General features: G+C 36.4%; 1 protein-coding gene across 9 annotated transcripts in view; it reads right to left on the bottom strand.

Annotated features, from left to right (window-relative positions):
- The window catches only part of zbtb20 (zinc finger and BTB domain containing 20), a 71,681-nt gene that overhangs the window by 31,370 nt on the left and 17,279 nt on the right, over positions 1–23,032 (bottom strand). The window contains exon 1 of one of the 9 annotated variants that reach the window (XM_081364943.1): positions 21,262–21,498. The exons of 7 other annotated variants lie outside the window; for them this stretch is intronic. The gene's annotated coding sequence lies outside the window, so the exon portion shown is untranslated. Of the gene's footprint in view, positions 1–7,793; positions 7,830–21,261; positions 21,499–23,032 lie in introns of those variants that run through there. One more of the 9 variants, XM_081364948.1, reaches the window with a different exon arrangement.

A 23,032-nucleotide genomic window follows, 5' to 3' on the forward strand; every position in this document is an offset into this window, starting at 1 on the left:
GTCAAAATGTACTAAACCTCATAAAGTTACAAACCAGTTCTTCCTTGGCACACAAATAGAGCATTTTTAAAAGTTGTTCTTGTCACGTTTTTACATGCAACTTCAATAAATGAAGCTTTAAAGGTCATAAGAGGTGGTCCAAATGATTTGGGTGCAATATTCCAAATCTTATTTTAATTTTTTATGGAATTATTTGTAGCATTTATTATAAATAATTTATTCGTGCACATGATTTTTTTTATTTTTAATTAACGTGCCCTTGTAATACAGTATTTAATCGAAATACCCCCCATCTCCCTCCCTCTTGCGGTGTTTACTGGCGTGAGGGTGGGACGACCTGTCACTCACTTGAGATCCACCAATAGCAAACCACAACCATCCAAACAATTCCCCATGAACAAAACCAAGTCCCGCTCTACATTTTTTCTTTTTTCGAGAAGCCGTTTTCACTCAGATATCCGTCATAATAGGGAAGAAAAGTCGATCGCAACTTGTGTTTCATGCCGACTTCAAGTTCTGATTATTTGTTTTGGTTGGTGACACAAAAATGGATGATTCCAAAGTATCAAACATAGACTTTAAGCACTTTACAGGCCTTTACTTTACTTCCACAAGTATACATTTCTATTTATTTGGAAAGGAACATTCAAAATGAGGAAGAGGACAGGCACAGTGTGACACTGTCAGATCGCAGCATTTCATTTGTAACTAAAAGATGTGATGACCCTTTACCTTCCCCTAACTCTTTCCCTTTCCCTCTCTCATTCCTCATCATGCAGTGAAGTGGTTAGCCTGAGACTCTAGACCTGTGTGTCATGCCCATGTTCTGGCCACGTCCAGCATCAGTGGGTCACAGTCACCATCCACCTCGTCAAAACAGCTGACTATCCACACAAACTCTCTCTCCTTTTCTGTTTAATCTTTCTGTAATATCCTCAGCATTCACCGGGATGACGAAAGACAATCATTTTATCATTGAAAGCACAAGCATCTTATAGATGCCAGGGTTGAACACGTGATTAAATAGATAGAGCCGACTCTGGATGAGCCACACTCGAAAGCCGTTGTAATATTCGCACACCTGTGACCACACCACACATCAATCAAATGTTATATTAATGCAGCAAGTTGCTGGGTTGCTTGGCAACCATAAACAGCCTACATTCTTGCATTGCACACCTGCGCAAATATACACATCAATTAAAGAGCACACTTTTATTGAAATAATAAAAACTTTTTTTTTGCCTATTGGATAGTTTTACACAGAATGCTAAATCGCTAAATTAAACATATATGGCATTACACATATAATGAGATCGTATGATAAGCAGTGTGGCATACTATGACATTTTAGTTAATATCACTAAAACTCTTTTTAAAAAAGAAAGAAGAAACAGTTCATACTGCAGCAAGCAGTACGTGAGAGTTTCTTTCTGAACGCAGCTAAGGTCTGTGGTAACGTACAGATGGCTTTAGTCACTGCTGTCATGTCTAGCAGGTTTTTTTTGCATCTCACGCCATAGCATTGTGCTTTATTTAAACAGTCAAAGAAGTTAATTTGTTACTGGCTATTGCTAGTCAGTTACAGGTGGTATTATAGGGGGGGAAGTGCATTTGATTGTACTTACAGTTTGACTATGCCCTTGCGAACAAGATGAGTCCTGTACATTTAAAATGCGTAAAAGTTTATTTTGTCAACTTTTTGGAGTGCACTAGCATAGGATGGCTCAAAGCTAATAGACCTTGATTGTGATTTCATGGGGTTTTTAAATGCAAGAACACATTCAGAAAGCGTGCATACTGTGTGTGCATATTCACAGCATTTGCATTTATTTATGGAACCCAAAAAGAGACATTTTTAAGAACCCACGTGCAGCTCTTTTCCATATAATGACTGTTTGAAACAGCAGTTTTAGCAGAGCTGGCCTGTTCCTCACAAAAACCTACAGTATCATATGGCTTCAGAAGATTTTTCATTTAGCACCAAGTCATATGGACAACTTTAACAACACTTATTTTGTCGTGGTGTGGAAGATTCTTCAAAAAGTCTCTTGTTGTATTCCACAAAACAATGATAGCACATGGGTTAGGAATGAGTAAATAATTACATTTTTATTTGTGGATGAACTATTCTTTTAATGAACACTTAACCATAGGGAACATACGGGTCCTACTTGTGTCCAATATATATTCAATATTCGAGTGGAAACTATACTTTGGGCTTAAGGTGGGTCATTACATGCAGGTATTTTGAAATATAAGCACAATTTAAAAACATGTACACAATAACTGTACTCTATCACATTATTAATTTAGATGTTATTACAGTTTAAGTGGATCTGCTTACTGCTTTAATCAAACTTCATGTTATTCTGATGGACAGCTTATACTCGAACTTTGACAAACAGCTCATGAAAAAAAACAATTTCCAACACGTTACAAGCTGAATTTGTTGCCAGGGAGAAATCAGACATGACAGTCTGTGTACTGTCATTTTAAGTATAATTACCCATCTCTGTTTTCTTCTAATATTTCACATTGTCCTTGTTGATATTTGTTGAAAAGGCTGATGTTTGTTTCTTCAAATACTAGTTTTATTTACCCATGCATATTTTCCATTTTATTTGCACGCCTCAAGCAGACAGCACAGATGCATGCAATTAAAAAAAAAAAAAAAAAATTCTTCAGAGATGCAACACTGAATTTCACAGATAACCTTTCAACAAACAATGCAGTCTTTGAATTCTCAAAATCTCTTCCATTTTTCATGTGCCCAAACGACAAAACATTCTCTCTTTTTGTTTGGTCAGTTTCATATATACATATTTATATATATGTATACTGTGTGTATAAGTGTGTGTGTATATATATATATACATGAACATATACAGTGCTATGCATAAGTTTAGACACCCATGCTAAAGTTGACTAAAAAGAGGAATAAAAAATCATCTTTTGGAAATTGAACTTAATGCCTTAATTTAAAAAATGAGGAAAAATCCAACCTTTAAGGACACCAATTTTCTTTGTGAATAATTAATGTATCGTAAATAAATAAATGTTCTTCCTTAAAATACAGGGTGCATAAGTCTGGACACCCCTATGTTAAATTCCCATAGAGGCAGGCAGATTTTTATTTAAGTATTTTTTTTTTTTTTTTTTTTACGATACTATGCATCCTGATAAAGTTCCCTTGGCCTTTGGAATTAAAATAGCCCCACATCATCACATAGCCTTCACCATACCTAGAGATTGGCATGGGGTACTTTCCATAAGATCATCTCTCAATGCAAATCAAACCAGCTATTAGTCTAGCTGAAATAAAACCATGCCAATCTCTAGGTATGGTGAAGGCTATGTGATGATGTGGGGCTATTTTAATTCCAAAGGCCAAGGGAACTTTATCAGGATGCATAGTATCCTGGATCCATGAAGTAACTGGCCTTTAAAAATAAAAATCTGCCTGCCTCTATGGGAATTTAACATAGGGGTGTCCAAACTTATGCACCCTGTATTTTAAGGAAGAACATTTGAGAAAATTGGTGTCCTTAAAGGTTGGATTTTCCTCATTTTTTAAATTAAGGCATTAAGTTAAATTTCCAAAAGATGATTTTTTATTCCTCTTTTTAGTCAACTTTAGCATGGGTGTCTAAACTTATGCATAGCACTGTATATATATATATATATATATATATATATATATATATATATATATATATATATATGTTTACTGTGTGTATATGTGTGTAAATATATGAGCAAAAAATATATGAGCAAAAATGCAAAATGCCGATGTTGAAAAAAAGGTTCAAGAGGAAAGGCGATACATTGTCATAAGCCTTGTTCTGTGATAACCATTCAAGCTGGAATGTACAAGTTGTTCTCTATGCCAGACCACACCATATTTGCCTGCTAGCTGTGTGTCTGTGTGGAGAGTAACCAGTAACCGTCAACACATGCCAGGTGCCAAACCTCCCCCTTACTCGCCAAACCCGCTCGCTAATCACATTACAGATAAGCAGAATTTATCCTATAGGCTACTTGTTTGAATGTAAGACAGAGTGAAGAAATGTGATTAAGATCCATTACGCTCTGTACCATGACTGAGAAATCTCAGACAATGTTTTTTTTATTTTCTTCACTAGAATTCCAAAGCATTTAAAACCTGTAAAACTAGTTTGTTTTAAATCTATTAATAAATCAATGGGCTACGATTGTCTTTGCTGTACTTATCATTATGTATACTGTGCTAAAACAAAAGAGCACGCTAATTTAATACTGTATCCCACAATTCAGTGCACTTCACTTAACCTTCCTTTTTCAGTGTGACAAATGAACCAGAAGATATATTAGTCACTTTTTTTACACATTTTTTTTTTTTTTTTGTAGGATGTTTTTAAAATACAAAATCCTTTTTCTCCCCATGATAACTGGACATCAGTCGTTGAATTAAACATGCACATAGTTAAGTGACAAGCTGTGCCGCATACAACAATTTCAAATGCATCTTATATTAAGGCCCATACTTACATAACCAAGCTCACATTTGTGTTTTGTTGCACTTTTGAAATGTGTCAGACGGCAATTCATAATGTGACGCAGGTATGTGTTGCATTCTCTATAGATGACATTATCACACTCATGAGACACTGAAATTTGTTAGTGTGCACTCTTGCATTGCTGTGATAGTAAGTAAAAAATAAAAAAAAATAAAAATAAATATTCATATGCATCACTGCATTCTGTTTTATTCTACAGCATTAAAGCATTGCTCTGCTCAACTTCAGCTGCTCGCGTCACCAGAAATCACCAGCTGTCACTGAAAATAAATGATGTCTGGTCACTCTGTCTCGGGGAATCACTGCCATATGAACCTCTCTTAAGACAAACTAGACAAGGGGTATTCAATTAAAGTTCCAAGAGATCCAATCACTATTTTCCCTTCCCAGCGGAGGACAATACTTTTTTGGAACAGTTGTACATTTCCATCGGGGGAGCCGTAATAAAAGAAAAAGAATATGTTAACTTGACACAAACCTGGTTTAGTTAAATGGCCAGAGTCATCTGTATGACAGATACAAATCATTGTATTTGCTGCATTCTCGTTTAGCAGAAGTTTCTATTTTGTTGCTCACCATTTCTGCTACCGTTGTAAAAATAACAGCGTCGTCCGCTGCCGCTTTACATCTTTAGCGAGAGAGAAGCAACGCACTGAGCAGAAAGGGCGTTTGGTTCTATAGATAAAAATATTAGAGGATGTAACGGCGAAAGATTATTGCAGTAAATGACCCTGAACACCTGTGGTGTGAGCTGATCCGGTGTTTTGACGCGCTGCTCACTTTAAACTGTAGAAACGGTGAAACGGTACAATTACGTCCCGTGGTCCGGATGGAACCGGAAACGCAGTCCGCCATTTGAATCCCACTGAACTGGTCTGTCTGCATGCTAAAATTACAATGACAGAATCACACACCAGCAAAATCACTCAGAAATCAACACAAATTGTGACCCTGGATCACAAAACCAGTCACATGTCGCACGGGTATATTTGTGGCAATAGCCAACAATACATTGTATGGGTCAAAATTATTGATTTTTCTATTATGCCAAAAATCATTAGGATATTATTAAGATCATGTTCCATGAAGATATTTTGTAAATTTCCTACCGTAAATATATAAAACATTTATTTTTGTGAGTGAATGCAGCACAATAGTGAACATAAATGGACAACTTTAAAATGAGATTTTCTCAATGTTTCGATTTTTTTTGCACCCTCAGATTCCAGATTTTCTCAGCCAAATATTGTCCTATCCTAACAAACCATACATCAATGGAAAGCTTATTTATTATTATAAATCTCAATTTAAAAAAAAATACCCATGTGACTGGTTTTGTGGTCCAGGGTCACTCACAAATGTAGTATATTAGATCTCTATGTAACATGCAAATACTTTATATTCATACACTGGACTAAAGAAAAATAATACCCATGATCACTAAAAAGTCTTAAATGGATCAAAGCTCCACCGACCTTGATGAATATGAGTCTTATCACTTTGCATTTCCGAAACTCACAGATTTATCTCATTACTGTGCATTTTTTACTTTCTCAGAGATACAGTATCAGTCACTCACTCCCTTGTGCTCTGATTAACAAGGTTATTATTTCTGATACGTTACACCTGTGAATACCAGCCTTTGACTGGAGTTTGTGCCCTTGCATTATACAACCACAAAAATAATCCTCCCCATATTGCAGCAATGGCACAGGCATTGTGTAAGATTACATTACAAAATGCCCATAAACTCCAGAAGTCTATAATATAGGCCAGATACGACTTGCATTAACCATTCATGCAGTGAACCATCATCACACTCAAGCTCAATACACCACTAGAAAACAAGAGACATTAAAGGAATACTGTTGTTAGATATGTGTTACATTCAAACAGAGAGAAGTAACTCCGGCTACAGTGTTCTTCCGCAAAACTTACATAGTGTGCCTTTAAATAAAAAAGAGGGGTTAATGGATCATCCATTATATGGTTTGCTATGCTATGAGTGAACATGGTGTATTTTTCCCACCGGAATTGGCAAAATTTTTGCGCAACGGATGGCTATTACCTGTTATGACTAGACATTTAATACAAGTTACAACTTACAAAATGTCTCAATGCTAAACTTACCAAACGTCTCAATGCATATAAATCAGCAGATGAGTAATTTTATTGTTTGCGGGTGCTCTGTGGCAGTGGTTGGTCACGACTCAAAAATGTGTTGACGCTTTATTTCGATAGGGTCACAGCAGCAGGAAACAAACACAATGCTATACGACGACACCAATAATATTAAAATCCAAGTAATCTTAGAACTGAGCAGTCAAGATAGCAAAATAAGCAGACTTTTAAAAGGAAGGCAAAAACGTTTGTTGTCGCAAGGCTGTGTATCCGTTCAGATCTGTGTCGCAAATTTTGATGCAAATTGATCAGCTACCTGGCAGAAGCTAGAGATGTTAGGCAGATCCCAACACGGGGTCATTGTGTAAACCACCATGCCAGGTAAAATGACTACATTAAAGAGTATTGTAGGCTCAATACATATCAAGTACAGCACACACACACACACACACAAAATGTCAAGATTATGATGAGGCACTTAAGAATAAAATGAATGGGGCCATTTTTTTGGGAAGGATTTAAAAGCAGAAATGTGAAGCTAATAGTTTAATAAAAGCATTACATTAATTATAATGCTGTAAAGTTGTTCTCTTCATTTTTCCGGTCATTGCAGTCATAATAAACATTTGTCGATTGGACTTGTAATATAAACCCAGAATATTCCTTAAATATGAGTTCACTTGAAGCATAAATAAATATGTACATACAAAACCATAACAACATATTGTTGCCTGTTGAGATCATGAAACCATACAAATTTTGTCTGTCAATTATTATTATTATTTTTTTTTTTACAAACTGTTGGCCAGAGCAGTTTATGATAATATCAATACATTGCAGTGCTTGATTTTAACACCTTTTTTTTTTTTTTACAATTAGCAATTTTGATATTGGATCGCCACTTAATGTTCACTGTAAAATATCAGTTAATAAATATTAATATAAACAGGCTGCTTTAAATACCTTGGAATGATCTGTCCAGCAGCTTGTTTGACAAAACTTTAAGTACTAATGACAGTGACCCCAATCCATCCACCATCATTCCAGGCAGATGCTGATTTTAAAAGACACTAATTTGATAGACACTAATTTTAATAGGCATTGTAGATCAACCTGATATTAACGTGAAGCCGGCTGGTGGTTTCCGGTTGGGATCTCTCTCTGATCAGTCGTTACGCCACACCTGCTTAGTGCAATCCTTCAGCGTCATGGATGAACAAATACGTTTTTACTTCAATCAGACATTAGTGCATGAAGTTTCCAACATTCCACACTTTTTGGAATTTTTCGTGTCAACACACTATTTAAACCAGGGCTATTCAACTAGCTTCATCCGAGGGCCGGATTATCAAATCGAAAAGTTGAGGTGAGCCAGTGGGTTGGTTTGGGGGTTTAGCTTATTTATTGAAACATAACAGTTTCAATAAATAAATTAAAGTATAAACCTAAAAAAGTATGGTATTTACTTGGAAATGTGGTACCCAACAGTATGCAGATATATAAAACCATAATAAATAAAAACTTGATAATTCACAGCTGTGAACAACGGTTTTCCTTGGAACAAATAAATGAATTATACAAACTCATAGCTATTGGTGAGAAATAATAATTATTTTATTTATAATTGTTATGCTTAAATGAAAATATTCTGACAGTGAGACTTGATAACCACAGGCTACTCACTCCCACTGTATAAAAAAATGCCTAAACACAGGTTAAAAACTATACGCACCGTTACAAAGAAACTGACATAATTTCATAATTATATATTCCTCTACCCACCTAATAAATCTAATGCAATATAAATCACTATAACATAGTATTCAATATAAATATTGCACATTTCTGCCCAACCCATGGTAAACTACTACAGTACATCATGGTAAATGTTTGTAAGGGTGATTAGGGGATTTAAAGTCTTCTAATTTCGTTCATGACACAACGTTTCTCCTGTTTTCCTCATCAGTCTTGTTGGGAATGTTGAGGCTGTTTCATCCGATTTAATACTAGTTAAATCATCGAGTGATTGTGGTTTGTAACAGAGAGGTGTCTGTCGAACTGAAACGCTTCCCACTGGTTGTCACAACGCTGTTTAATATTAGTATCCGGGACCGGGAGTAAACGCAACTCTGTTGGGCCGTGTTGAAACAACTGAAAACTGCGCGACTTGTTGTTACTGTACTGACCGAGAAACCGCTTCAGATGATTCAGTGACAGCGCGGTCCGAATGAATCCGAATAGTTTTAGACCATTATGCAAGCGCGTTTAGAAAGAATCGAACCAAAAGAATGATTCATTCACGAATGACTGGTATTGAGTTGACAGAAATACGGGACACATATAATAACCGCTGAAATATTCGCACGTAAAACGTTTCTCAGGTCAATCGGAGCGAGAATCCAACTAAATCAGCTGCACCGCCAGGAAAAGAGGGGGGGGAGGGTGGTGCCGTCGGGCCGGATGGAGATGATTGGCGGGCCTTCAGTTGAATAGCCCTGATTTAAACAAAAAAAATGGCATAGAATAGTGCATAAGTACGCAAATTGGGACGCACCTTGAGTCTAAAAATAGCTCACTTGTCAGATTATAATTGTACATTTTCTGAAGAAAAATGTAAGTGTTGTTTGCTTGTGCAGAATAGTTTTTAGCACGTAGCTATCGGGTTGCTATTATAGTTGCTATAGTGCGTTTTTAGGTATTTGCTCGCTGTCAAAAGAGCCCACCTAAAAGTCTATATGATATTCTGGTTTAATAGGGCTCAGATGGGATTCCCCAAGAACTAGACTTTAGCATACTTTTAAATACTCCAAAGGAATATACTAAAGTGTGAACTGAAAGTAATGGTTTCAGACACTTGATTGCGTGTTAATTGCAATTAAATTTAAAATATTATAGTTTGCATTTATATTAAACACATTCAGCTATACCTTTTTACCGATTTTACCCCTAGTAGGACTTAAGTACATCTTTATATTTCATTTCATTATTACTTCAGTTGTAATGGCAAGCATTTATGGTAAACTATATACTTTAATGTAATTTCTAATGAAACTTCTGTCATGAATTTAAATATATTTATAAATATATTTATTGTGATACATTTGAAATTATAAAGTGCATTGTTTAAATAATTATTATCTTTAAAATAGTACTGAATAACACACTACAGTTAAAATTATAATCATGTACTTTGCATATGCTAAGTGTACTTCTTTAAAGCATGGCACAAGATTTTAAAAAACATAACTTAAAATGTTAGCTTGCCTCATCAGTGCAAATCTTACTAACAACATCAAAACTCCTCCAATAATAAAATAAAGGCAAATATCTGAAAAACGTCTTACATGCCGCTGTTCTTTTGGCTTTTTTTAAACAATTGTTTTAAAATAATGTTACAACAGTTTGGCAACAGTGAGATTAGACATAATGATTTCTTATATCAGATAATAAATAGAACGATAAAAAACTCTATTATAAAGCCTAGGCTATATTTAGGGAAATAGACTGGTTTAGAGACTGGCATTGGTACCAGCATAAACATTGTTTTGTGATCCTATAGTCAATGCACAGCATATGCTATGCAAACTACCGGTATGTTGATTCGTGCTTTATTACAGATATTGTGGCTTTCCATTTTTTGCTCGCAAACTCCAAGTTTCAGGTTCAATTTTTGTGGCTTCATGCTACTACCTTCCACTGCACTCTTTCCTTTATTTAAGGATGTGACATAAACAGGCATGGACAAATGACAGAAGTATGCATAGTGTAGCACTACCATTAAAGGCAGGGTAGGTAGGATTTTTCTAAAAAAAAAAAAAAAAATTCCAAATTTGTTTAAACTGTCTTTATATACCAATACATAATTAAAATGTAAGTACTCTGAAAAAGAGAGTATAAAAATCGAGTGTCTGAAGACCTCTCACGACTGTTGTAAACACAGCTCATTATTTCCATTCACTCCACCCCCTCCATTCTGGGCTCCTTCCAAAGCCACGCCCCAAAAACACATGAACGCGCGACGCCAAACGCTCAGGCTCAGCTGGAAGACGCATTTATTTACCTGAGACGAGTGGAGAGGAAGGAGCGCAGTGCATGTCAGAATCACATGTAATAAAATACCTAACTTTATCACTATGAATATAAACAAATAAGATGGCTTTTAGTACTTACTATCAAGCTAGCATATCGATACTGGTAAAGTTTAAAATATACTTTGTTTGATTCGTTAACGAGCTATATTTATAAGGCAAAGCTAAAAACAGGTTGCATTGATACACGTTTTTCCATTACCATCAGTTACACTGTGATGAAGGTGAATTTCGTGTAAGATTCATAACATATACGGTGTTTTGCATGTAAGAGTTTCCATGATGAAAACATTGTTGACTCTAATGAGGACTACACTCCGGAGAAAAGTACCGCATCGTCGGTTCGAGGACAGGTCCGGGGTCGAGGGCGAAGCAGAGGAGGTCGTTCAAGAGTGCGGGCAACCAGGGTCCGAGGAAGTAATTTTTGCCTTGTTTGCCTTCGCTGACTGCATAAGCAGGTGCTTTGAATTTTGAATGCTCTTTCTCTGCCATAATTTTACTCTTCGTAGGTCCCGCGCCTCTTTTCCCCTCCTCAAATCAAACGGGTGCGCGCGCATATGGGCAGATCTAGCAACAGGGGTGGTAGCCATGGTTGCGAGAGTGAGTGACAGTCGCCCAAACCAATCAATTGTTTCGTCCCGAATGGAAATAATGAGCTGTGTTTATTGCAGATTAAAAGGTCTACAGTCACTCGATTTTTATACTCTCTTTTTCAGAGCTCTTACATTTTAATTATGTATTGGTATATAAAGACAGTTTAAACAAATTTGAAAAAAAGTTTTTTATAAAAATCCTACCTACCCTACCTTTAAGTGGCCTTTTATTTGATTACTACTATATTATATGCAAGTCCATTTTTAAAACAAAATACTTTTACATTCAATACAATCAATACAATCAAACGCACTTCTTTTTCACAAAACCAATCACTTAAACAAGTACTTCTCGTCTCCTTAATAAGCCGCACAATCATTCATGTTCATGCTATGTATGATGCATGATACCATTTACACGCCGAAGTTTCACAGTCATGCTTTGCCATGTGTTATTTTATAGACACTGTAGCTGTAATGTTGTTATCCATATCATATCACCATCAGAATACTCATTAATTAACAACAGCATGGTAACAAGGCCTCAGATGGTGATGAATTAACGCTAATGTAGTCCACGATGCATACTGTACTGCATATATTGTGTGCACATCCTTTTGATCACCATCCGTGCTGCCAGAATATATGCATATGAATATAAATGGCAGAGAACAGAGGCCATGATCAAAGCCATGTTCTCGGTATAAACAAAAAGAGAAGGTGCTTTGTCTATACCATGCAGCATGACAAACAGTGCAGACAACAATGAATACTTCATGCATATTGATACGGGCAGAGGAGGTAAACGTTTCCTGATAAACACGCAAACACAAGTGTGCAGAGAGACTTTAATAAAAGGAGCTCATTAGGGCGCATAGTATGAAGATCTTTCAAAAGCTTTTTAGGAGCACATTAGATGTAACAGACATGAAAGCTTCACAAAACACTCCATTAGCCTCTCGAATATTTCATATATTTCGTCAAGCATAACATTACATACTAAGTAGCAACCCACTTTTTTGGTGGCCTTGATTTTGCAAGTATTTTGTTATGGATTTCTAAATAATTCTTCAGAAAAGTGTTCTAAGCCTTGAACCAAACCAACCGGCTCTGAAATGAATCACAACATTACATGAAAATCAGAACAAAAGACAAGACTGCATACTTTATTTTATTGGGGAATTAACTACTTATCTCATGAAGCAATGTGAAGGACATTATCGATTAAAAAACAACAGTACAATATAAAATGAGTCATTTATAGTCATCGAGTATAAAAAAAACAACATTATTTTATTAATATTTTTGTAAGTTTACCCTTGTGAAAAAGAAGTGTGCTTAGTTGCACTGAATGTGCACTTCTAGTGTTCTTCAAATCTTAAAAATATATTAAAAAAACTACTTGCAGGTAATATAATTTAAATTAAATAAAAGGCCACTTAAGTGTAAGTACAGAGTACACTTTCACGACTATGTTTCAGTGCAGATTGTATTAAAATTAAATCTTGTCCCACTTTATATAAAGTGTCTTTAACTACTATGTACTAACATTTAAATGAATCATTTGATACATACAATTCACTTATTATGTACATGTTTTTACATTGTACATATATTTAAAAAAATACCTGAATGTATAACACATTTAACAGCTGTAATTAATTATTAAATGACATCTAAAACGAGTAGCAGCTCCTGATCATAAATGTAGGTAGGGCAGATTCTTGGTCTTAGCGCTAGTTTATGATAAACATTTTGTGACTGATAACAGACATGTGTCAGTGTGCCACGTCCTCGTCCCCAGGCTGGTCCCAGTATAGGTCTATAGGTCCATGTAATCGAATGGGACGTGAGACAAACTAAGCAGTCAAATTACACTTCAAATAAATGTTTTTCCCAAAGATGGTTTCTGTCATTTTAGGTAGTTTTTATCATGCTGATATAAGTTCAAGTGTTCGTTTTTTAAAGAAGTTTGATCTTAGTTAGTTATCTGATGCTATAAAAACAGGTGTTTGACGTCATGATTGACAGCTCAATCAAGTTCACTTAGGGCGTGTCCAAATCCACTTTTGCAAGTTTAACGACGGGAAAAATGGTTGGCGCGCCCGGCACATGGTCTAAAATGGTTGTCCCGATTCTCATAATGAGTAATGGGTGTGTTTGGGGATTTACGTGCATTGAACCAATCAGAGTCTCATCTCCCATTCCCTTTAAATGCCATAGCGGATTATAGTGGAAAGACTGACCGCGTCTCCTGAGCGCAAACGGATCTGCTCGTGCGCGAGGTTAAAGCACGCAAGCAGACCATCTATGGGACAAGCCGGATTCCACCATATCTTTATGTACACAATAATAATCTTTTACATTGTAATCCTTTTATTATAAATATTTGGCATGTTTGTGTGCCGCTGCGCGTCCCTGTGTGTGTAATAAGCAGAGTGTACACATGCTGTGGACCCGCCTATAGGCGCACATTACTAACGCGCTCTTTAAATAACAAAAATAAATAAATACTGCGCCATTGACTTTAGACCAGGTTTCTCTAAACCGGGTCTATTTCAGTTGCCTCAAAATAGCACCGCGCCAACAATGCGCCTGAACACACCTCGTTTTCAGACCAGCACGCCCATGGGCGCACAAATGGGCGCAAATGCATTTGCTATTTAAACAACGTGGTGCAGGACGTGAAAATGATAACTGCGTCAGGCTGAAACTAGCAAAAAACACTTGCGTCGTGATTGGCGCTGCATTGCGCCAGGTGTAAGATAGGGCCCTTAATGTAATTATGTGTTAAATTAAGTGTTAAATGTCCAAATATTTCATTTATAAATTAAACAAATTAATGATGTTCAATTAGTCAAGTCAAGTCAAGTCATCTTCATTTATATAGCGCTTTTAACAATGTAGATTGTCTCAAAGCAGCTTTACAGAGATAAGCGTATAATTTAAGGTAACAGAGATTGTTTCGGCTTTACAGCTGAGTTAAGTTATTTCCATCTAAAGTTAGTTTTAATTGATTTGGTTCCGTCGCAATGATCATTTGTTATTAAATTAGGGGCCGCTAAGACGACACCATTCTCTCTACACAGACTTTAAACGCGAACCTGTGAGAAACGCTGATGGCGGTCACATGCGGATTTAGAATGGGTTCTATAGTTATGTGCGTTAGAATATACGCAGGTTTGGAATTCCCTACAAGCCAAGCCTAAACAAAATACTTGTCTTTCCTTATAAATTTTGATAAGGAATTTTATTTTATTTGTTGCTTTGGGGTAGGACCGCGAGACGAATTTTCCCGACAACGCCTTATCTGTAGAGTGGTAGTGGGATCCTCCATAGGGAGAGACTAGTTGGCACTATTCCAATTATTCACTAATAATAATTAATAGTTAATCAAATGTAAGAAATTCCATTCAATTACGCACTAATGTGTTTTCATACGCATTATATGGTAAGCTATGTGTATTTTAAATTAATATCATTTGTATATACTTAGGATAATCCTTAACTGACAGTTTGGGGAGACCCGATTTCGAGGGAGGACCCGATTTGTCATGACAGCGGCTTCAATTTTCTACAATGGAAGAGAGTGCATGTGCATCATCCATCTTTTTTACAGTCTATGGTCTGACCCACTAGCAGTTTGCCAAGAGGTAATCACTCTTACTTATCAGATTCAAATTATACCAATCTACATTTTATGTATCTGAAGCTATGACTAGTCTAAAAGAAAAAATGAGATGACTAACTTGTATATTGTAGTGGAGAAAATGCTGTATTACTGTTTTTGATTATGCCATGTTAGCCACTTAAAATAGTGTTGCCTCTGAGGCATTCATGTTACTCGCAGTGAATCAAGAACACATGAGATTCAAACAATAGTGTTGAGCTATATAACAATGATTTGTTTTCTGTTGATAAAGGTATCCAAACAGTTGCTCATCTGTCTAATAACACATCATATCTGAAATCATCTTTGGTGTTTCCATGACTTTTTCAGAAGTAGACACGGAAATCGAGGGAAACGCGGATTTGACGTCATCTAATGGTGACGCTATGACACGGCCCGTTACAATGGTTATAACTGCGAATTTCTCTGGATTTAAACATTGTAGGGAACATTTGGGATAATGTAAGCACACAATTGAACAAAATATATAACACTGTGCTGGTGGTTTTTGGATATTTTAATGCAAAAATCTTTAAAAAGCTTGTGCCTTTAAATCATTGTTTTACTTTTTTGTTGTGCTTTACAGAATTACACTTATTTTGATGAGTACATGTACTTGATTGCAATGTGTTACTCAATTTTACTTTTAAATTTAAGTTTAAAATGTACTAAATAGCAACTTCATCATTATAAATGTGTAATTACAAATATATTTAAATACATAACATCCAAGTTTCAATAGAAATCACATGCGGAAGTACACTTTAACCATATTTTAAAAACAATAGAAGAATTTTTTAATTACATGTACTTCATTCATACTATAAGTGGGGTCAAAAAAGCTAATAGCATTTAATGCTTATTTAAACTATAAAACATTTTCATTTAATTACAATTAACATGCAGTGTCTGATTGTCTGAAAACATTACATTCAGTTGGCACTTAAATATATCACTTCCATAATAAGTACTCTTTTTAAAAGTGTGCTGATGAAGTGTAGTTCTTTTTTACAAGGGTATAGCAAAATATTTAGATATATACAAAACAATAGAGTAGTTTGACCGACTCAATTGTCTCATTTGCTTTCACTGACGTTTTTTTAACACACATAACTTGCATAAAATGGAAGTAACGCTTGGCCATTCAACAGAGGCATATATCATTTCTTAACCTCAGAGCTCAATGTAGTTCTGTCTTTAGCCTAGATGATATTGTTACATTGCATGTGCCACTAGCTTAGCATAACAACTTTCAAAAATAATGATAGTTTTCATACAGGTTTCCTGAACAACCCCTGGTCAGTCAAACAGCATTAAACTCATGCCACATGCTATGATGCTACACCAGGCTGGTAGGAAGAGTCAGACGAAACAATGTTTTAAAAGCATCACAGAGCCACAGTGTTTGTCTCTGTATATTAAGTAGTATTTTTAAGTAAGTATTTTTAAAAACAAATGACACTCTTTGCCTTTTTTAAATGAATGGGACTTTTACTTGCGGCACTTTTACAGGCTGAACAGTTACAGGCGAAAAGAAGCAGAAACAAAGCGATGTCGTATGTAAGCAGATGCATGTGTAAAAAAATGTGATTATCAAAAATAAGCAGCATATAAATCAAAACTACCTGATGTTACCGAATGAAATTTCAACCCAGGACGAGGTACAGGACCTTAGACACTCCATCTGTGTTTTGATCATCGTTCTGAATCCGATCCGGACATTTTTGTCAGCTTTATGCTCAAAATGTTGCTTTTTATTAAGAAACTTGCCCACATTCAGGTGTTAATAAAAGAGAATGCATTAAGCTAGAATAAAACGTTGTTTTTGTGTCGAGGGTCTGTTCTTTCTTTTGATATATATATCTGAATATTGCATGTTCAGATATTCATAAAACAAGATATTCTGGGGGCCATGAAAATTTTGTGAAAATGCTAAAAAAAAAAATACTGGCGGTGACTGGCAACTTTTTTAAAAACGCTTGTGGGGAAAGAGTTACATTTTATTAATGAAACAGCTCGAAAACTTATTTTAATCTAGTTATCGCTAGAAAATGACCCATTAAACATGAGCGAATTATGCACTGATTTAGACATTTCTCCTTATATAGAACCTTTTTGGCAAAGTGTTGTATAAAATTGAGTCAAGGACCCTTGTGTTCTATACAGAACCTCACTGAACCCTTTTTGTCTAAGAGAATGCAATGCACTATGCAATGACATAATTTCTGTAACTTCGGGACATGCTTGTGATCTGAGATTAGTTTAGTAGTTTCTCTGGTAAACATTGTCAGAAATATTACAAGCCTTTGGAGTGATCTGAGGTGAAATTAGGTAACAAAAGTGCAAGGAACCCTGAACGTCAAGAATTGCTCCCAGAGATCACACACACACACACACACACACACACACGGGCGGGTGGGCAGCCATTCCCCTCCTTCTCGCCTGGCCCACAGTGGGTGCACAGCAGCCGCCTGCTACCTGCCCAGAATCCTAATCAGTCCAGGGGTCTGTCTGTCCCCCCGCCTTCCCCTGTCTCACTTATTCTCTCGCTCAGACTCGCTCCACCCACTCGCTCACCCCTCCGTCTCCCGCCCTGCCTCGGACGAAAGGGGCCGATGATCCTTCAAAATTAATTAGATCCCTCCCCACCCCCTTTTTCCAGAAAAAAACTCCACCATAAGCAGCCCCCCCCCCCCCCCCCCCTTCACAGCCCTTGTATTCCCTCTCCCAAAAAATCTCTAATCTTAGAAGGGAATCTTCTCTGAGATTTATTGCAAAAAAAGAAACTGCTGAGAGACTACAGGAAGCGTTTTCCGTGCGTTCTGTCATTGTCACTCCGCTGGCTCTCTGTCACTCAGTAACACAAACTGTCAATACGTCCCTAGAGGTCAGTTTGTCTGGAAGACGCTCAGACGGCTGTGCCCTGCTGCCGCGACAAAGAGCACAGGGTGACTGAGACCAAAGAAAAGAATAATAACGCAGATGACGGACAGGCAGGGAGAAAAAGTAAGAAAGGAGCCGAAATTCAGGTTAATCAGAGACGCTTTTTAATGAGGCGGCCATCTCATAAAGCATGCAGTGTGGTGACTGGAAATCATTTTTATCAGGGATGGGGGGAGAGGGGGGAAAACAAAGAGAGAGGCAAGGCAAGAAAAAGGTGAGGGTGGGGTGTCGGGCAGAGAGAAGGAGGGAGGGGGGGTTTCTGGGAAAGGATGTCAAGCATCTGAATAATATAAATCTCAAATATGCAAATGCGACTTACAATGCTCGGCATTCACACATTGTCCTTTGCCTCTGAGCCTGGTCTTTAATGGCACACAGCAGAAACAATAAGAGTGAGAGGTGGTGCTGAGAATTTATTTATAACGGTACCGAACTATATTCGTACATAAAACCAACATAAATATATTAATGATGCCGAATGGTATACACTGACCTGCTTTCCTTTTCAAATACTAAGTGCTTTTTGGTGTCTACTGTTTGTTTATAGGTGTTAATAGTCTGCATCACAAGTGTCAGAGCACCGTATTACTCACGGTGGAAGTATGTTTGAAAACCACAAAAAATAACTTAGAAAGGAACGGAAGCAAGAAAGGAACAGGGCAAGATATTGAAACTGGCAGTGTCTATCTTATCTAGATTTATAGGCAAGAATAATTCAGATCCAATGAATCACTGAGACTCTGTGTGATATACTTTTTCCTTTGCTTGTAGGTTTTGGCCAAGTACAAAATCATAAAAAGTACATAAAAACACTGCAACCTACAACATCGATATTCCAAAAAAATGTGTTTTCTCTGTAAAGAAAATCTACAATGTGCAGCATTACAACATGCTAATTATTATTAGATCGATCAATCAGACGTTTTTTTGAGAATTGCACCGACCGATTACTGTAACTGTGCTTGAACTATAGTGTCAATACAATAGGTTTGCTTATTGTGAGAAAATACTATAAAAAAATAAGTGTTTATGCAAATGTAGCTATTAGTTCTTAATTGCTGTCATTGAATTGCACTACACACAGTGGGGTTCAGATCTCTGCCGGACCAAAACGATAATCTTAAAAACTTATGTCAAACAGTAATGGGATTGTGGAAAAAAACCTAAGAAACATTACGACATTTAGGGCCAGATTTACTAAAAGCTCGCTCCAGTGCAAACTCTCTTTTGGCGTTAAAAACTACGGTCAGGATTTACTAAAGACACGCACTGAAAAAAAAGCGCTGAAAATTTTGTGGGTTCATTTTGTGGCTGAACTTATTGCATATGCATTTATAGGAGTTTCCCTTTCAGATGTAAAATGTACGGGAGGAGAGTATTTAAATGAGTCACGCAACACGATTTACTAATGTTTGCGCGAGTCAATTTACTGGTATTCGTACCATTATTTACCCCAAAAAAGCATGTCTTAAACCAGACGCTAATTCGCACTGCTCTCGGTAGATTGCGCTGGTCATTACAGAAATGATCCGTCTGCGTCTGTGCTCTTTAACTTGCGTCATTAGTAGATCACGCGCAGGACTTTCCACTCCCATCGCCGCTTTTTTGATATTGCGCTCTCACGCTCATTTGCCCTGTTAGTAAATCTGGACCGTAATTATTTTACACGATTGCTTGAGTGGATGCTGCCATTAAAGCACAAGGAGGACATACCAAACACTGAGAAATCATGTTAATTTAAAAAAAAAATCACAATAATTTGTAATGAAAATATTAGGAAAAAAACAGAAGCACTTTCACTGGTGCTGTCAGACATTTGAAACTCATTTGGAGTCTATATAAGGGCATTATATTGGCCATCATTAAATCTGATCTTTAATTATCAGTATTAAGGTCAAACACTATTGTTTTACAGGGTTAATGCAAGCACCTGTAAGTGTAATCACATAGCAGATTTTCAACCCGCTTTCCAATTCATTCTCCATCCTTCCCTAAGCATCCATGCTGTTAATCTAGTCAACATTACACACAAATGTGCAAAAATGGGGCCTTTATGGGTACAGCAGCTTTTCACTGAGGCAGTGCCCTTAAAGAGACATCTTTGTACTTCATTTTCCCCAAAAAGGAACATATTAGTATATTAAAGGTACATATTACAGGATAAGGTGTTAATGTGCACCTTTTAGGTGTAAATCAGGTACTGCCCCGGGTGTCAAGATGTTGTAAAGGTAACGTTTTTACCCTGTAAAACTCGATTTGCTTGCCATTTAAAATAGACAATAATACGCTATGAAAACATCCTTGATAAAAGAACAACTAAATGATCAATCAATCTCAGGATTTAATTACCATTGCTCCAGTTGTGTGAACCCTACAGGCAGGTTTGCATTAAAAACACCTACACAGCGCATCAGTTGTAAAAAGTGAAATGCTGTTGCCGTTTGTGAAAAAACAATAACTACATACATTAAGAAATATTGTTTTGTTCATGTATTAATTTGCTTTTACGAAGAGGTGACATTTACATAAAAAAAAAAAAGATTTATATCCTTTAGATCTCTACATTTTGAAATGGCTCCTCATGTTTCTTAGTAAATCTGAAATAAACACACACACACACACATTCATCATGAGATATTAGTAACACTGGCTGCACACACACTCTGTTGAGGTCTGTCGTGGTGATGGTAAACTCTGCCTTAGGTTAGAGGAGTAAATTATGTTAGCATATAAATGCAGACCAGACTGCATGAGAATACACAAAGACAGACAGGCCTAATGAATAAAATATCACTTTTGTCTTTTCTTTCTTTTTTTCCTTTTCTTTTCTGTTCATGATTTTGTGCAATACAAACATTCCTCAGCAAGCTAAAACAACGGACTGTTACCAGTCGCCGAATGAGATGACAAGATATGTGCCGTCCTCTTGGCGGCATTCATCATTTATTTATTTAGCAAGCGTTCATTTTGAGTTGAATAGGTGGCTTCACTAAATGTAGAGCAACTGCTATTGGAACCCTTTTAACGCGCAACAAATTGAGTACAGGATGCACATTAATGGAGCAATTTTTTTTTTTTAAACAGTCTGTGATTGTTTGAGGAGAAAGTCTTTTGCTTTTACACCAAGCTGAAAGTATTTAAACCATTCAAATGCAAAACGTGAGAAGCAGAATTCCTACATGATTAGACCTTTAAAACAAGAATATCATTCGTTTCTAAAGCACACGAATAATGCTGTAACCAGACGTGGCGAAAAAACAACAACAACCCATGTTAAACATCCTGACCTGTTCAGACTGATCCCCAGTGAGCGTGCTCGGCGACTCCTTGTGCATTTCAGATGCACAAAATCTGTTTGCTGATTTACATGAAAACCTACAATTGTTTTTTGACATACTCTTCAACCTTCCACCGCTTTGCCGTCTTCTCAGTGTCTGATTTCTCAAATGTGATTCCGGCACGTGAAAAACAAGGAAGTGAAATACAGAGTCGAATGCTCTGCGATTCCTTTACAACAACACACCAGGCCTGACCTGAAACGACCTCACGCTCTTTAGGCAAAGTGCCAAGAAAGTCTTCCGGAGAGAAGCTTAAATTGTGTGTTTATGGCCTATTGCCATCTAATCGTAAAGTTACGCATGTTCCTGCTTTATCTGAAGCTCTTTGTCTTGTGTTGTTGTCAAAGTCATACTCCTCTGTATTATAATATAGGCGTAGTTGTCATTATGCAGACTTTAGATGCTTCTAATTTTTACTCTTCTCTTGGTGAAACACAATATGGATGGGGTTTTTTTAAGTCCAAAAATTTTGTTTTTAATTTGTGGTTTTGTTCATTGACATTTTTGTTTCTGAATATTGCAAAAGGTAAATGGCACTTCTGAGTCACAGCTTATTAAAAAGAACATTTCTCCTGCTTTTATGCAAACTACTGCTAATTGGCTTACTAGGTACTGGTATTCAATCAAATGCCATAAATACTTATTAACAGCATATAGACATGTCATGGATCCATGTGATTACCACCAAAGGGAGTCTCTGAAGGTCCAACCAGTGCAGGTTTTGTATCAATAATACAGTTATTTTGCTTTATTTCAAAAATCATTACTATATAAACACTAGAGTACACTGTGAACATACAGTAGATGAACATACAGTAGATGTTTTTTCTATGTTTGCTGTGATTCAGTGCTTCTTTTCAAATGAGGCTCCCACTAAACTCTGCATATAGAGAATTACGTGTGCAAATATATTATACTGAAAATTTACAAACGTGCAAGCTCATTTGTTTCATTTCTCTTTTTTTCTGTTTTTTTTTTTTTTTGATGCGCTATATGAAATGATCTCAATTGTACTTTTTTCAGCATTTTTCGGTAAACAATATTGTACAATTGATTCAATAGGTCCTTCTTATATATTAGTGATACTGGCATCTTGAGATTTTAATGACATAGTGAAATATGATGCATATAACACATCTAAGTACACTTACTGTAATATCCATTTGAATAAATATCTCAAGCATCATACACTTGGGAAATAATAAATAAATAATTCCATACCATTTGCCCGCTTCATTTAAGTGTAAATCCCTGTTAATTTATATCACTCATTATGCTTTTTTTTCCAATTCAAAGGCAACTCTTCAGTCACTTCTATTAACTACAGTTCTGTTGCATTATATTTGGTGTAAAATTGTAAAAGGGGAAAAAAAGGAGAGAAAAAGAGCCCTGTGACAGGCATTTTTCTATGCCTATTTAACCAAACATATCACAAAGATATTTTCAAGATGGACCATTTGACTGTTCATGTGACGGTCTTTAAAATTATTCGAACCCTGGAGCAGATATTGGTACAATTACAGTCTTATCATGTTGGTACAGATGTCCAAGGCAACTGCCAAAAAAAAAAAAAAGAAAAAAAAAAAATCATACCATGAGCAAAAGGGGGATAGCCGATAGAAACAGGAAGTCATGAGAATCCTTAAAAAGATCAGAGTGGCGATACTCCCACTAGTGCTTTACTTCACACTCGACTCTCGATCTGCAACGCCAGACCCTC

Source organism: Scardinius erythrophthalmus, assembly GCF_964197995.2.
Source record: "Scardinius erythrophthalmus genome assembly, chromosome: 5".
Taxonomy (NCBI): Eukaryota; Metazoa; Chordata; class Actinopteri; order Cypriniformes; family Leuciscidae; genus Scardinius; species Scardinius erythrophthalmus.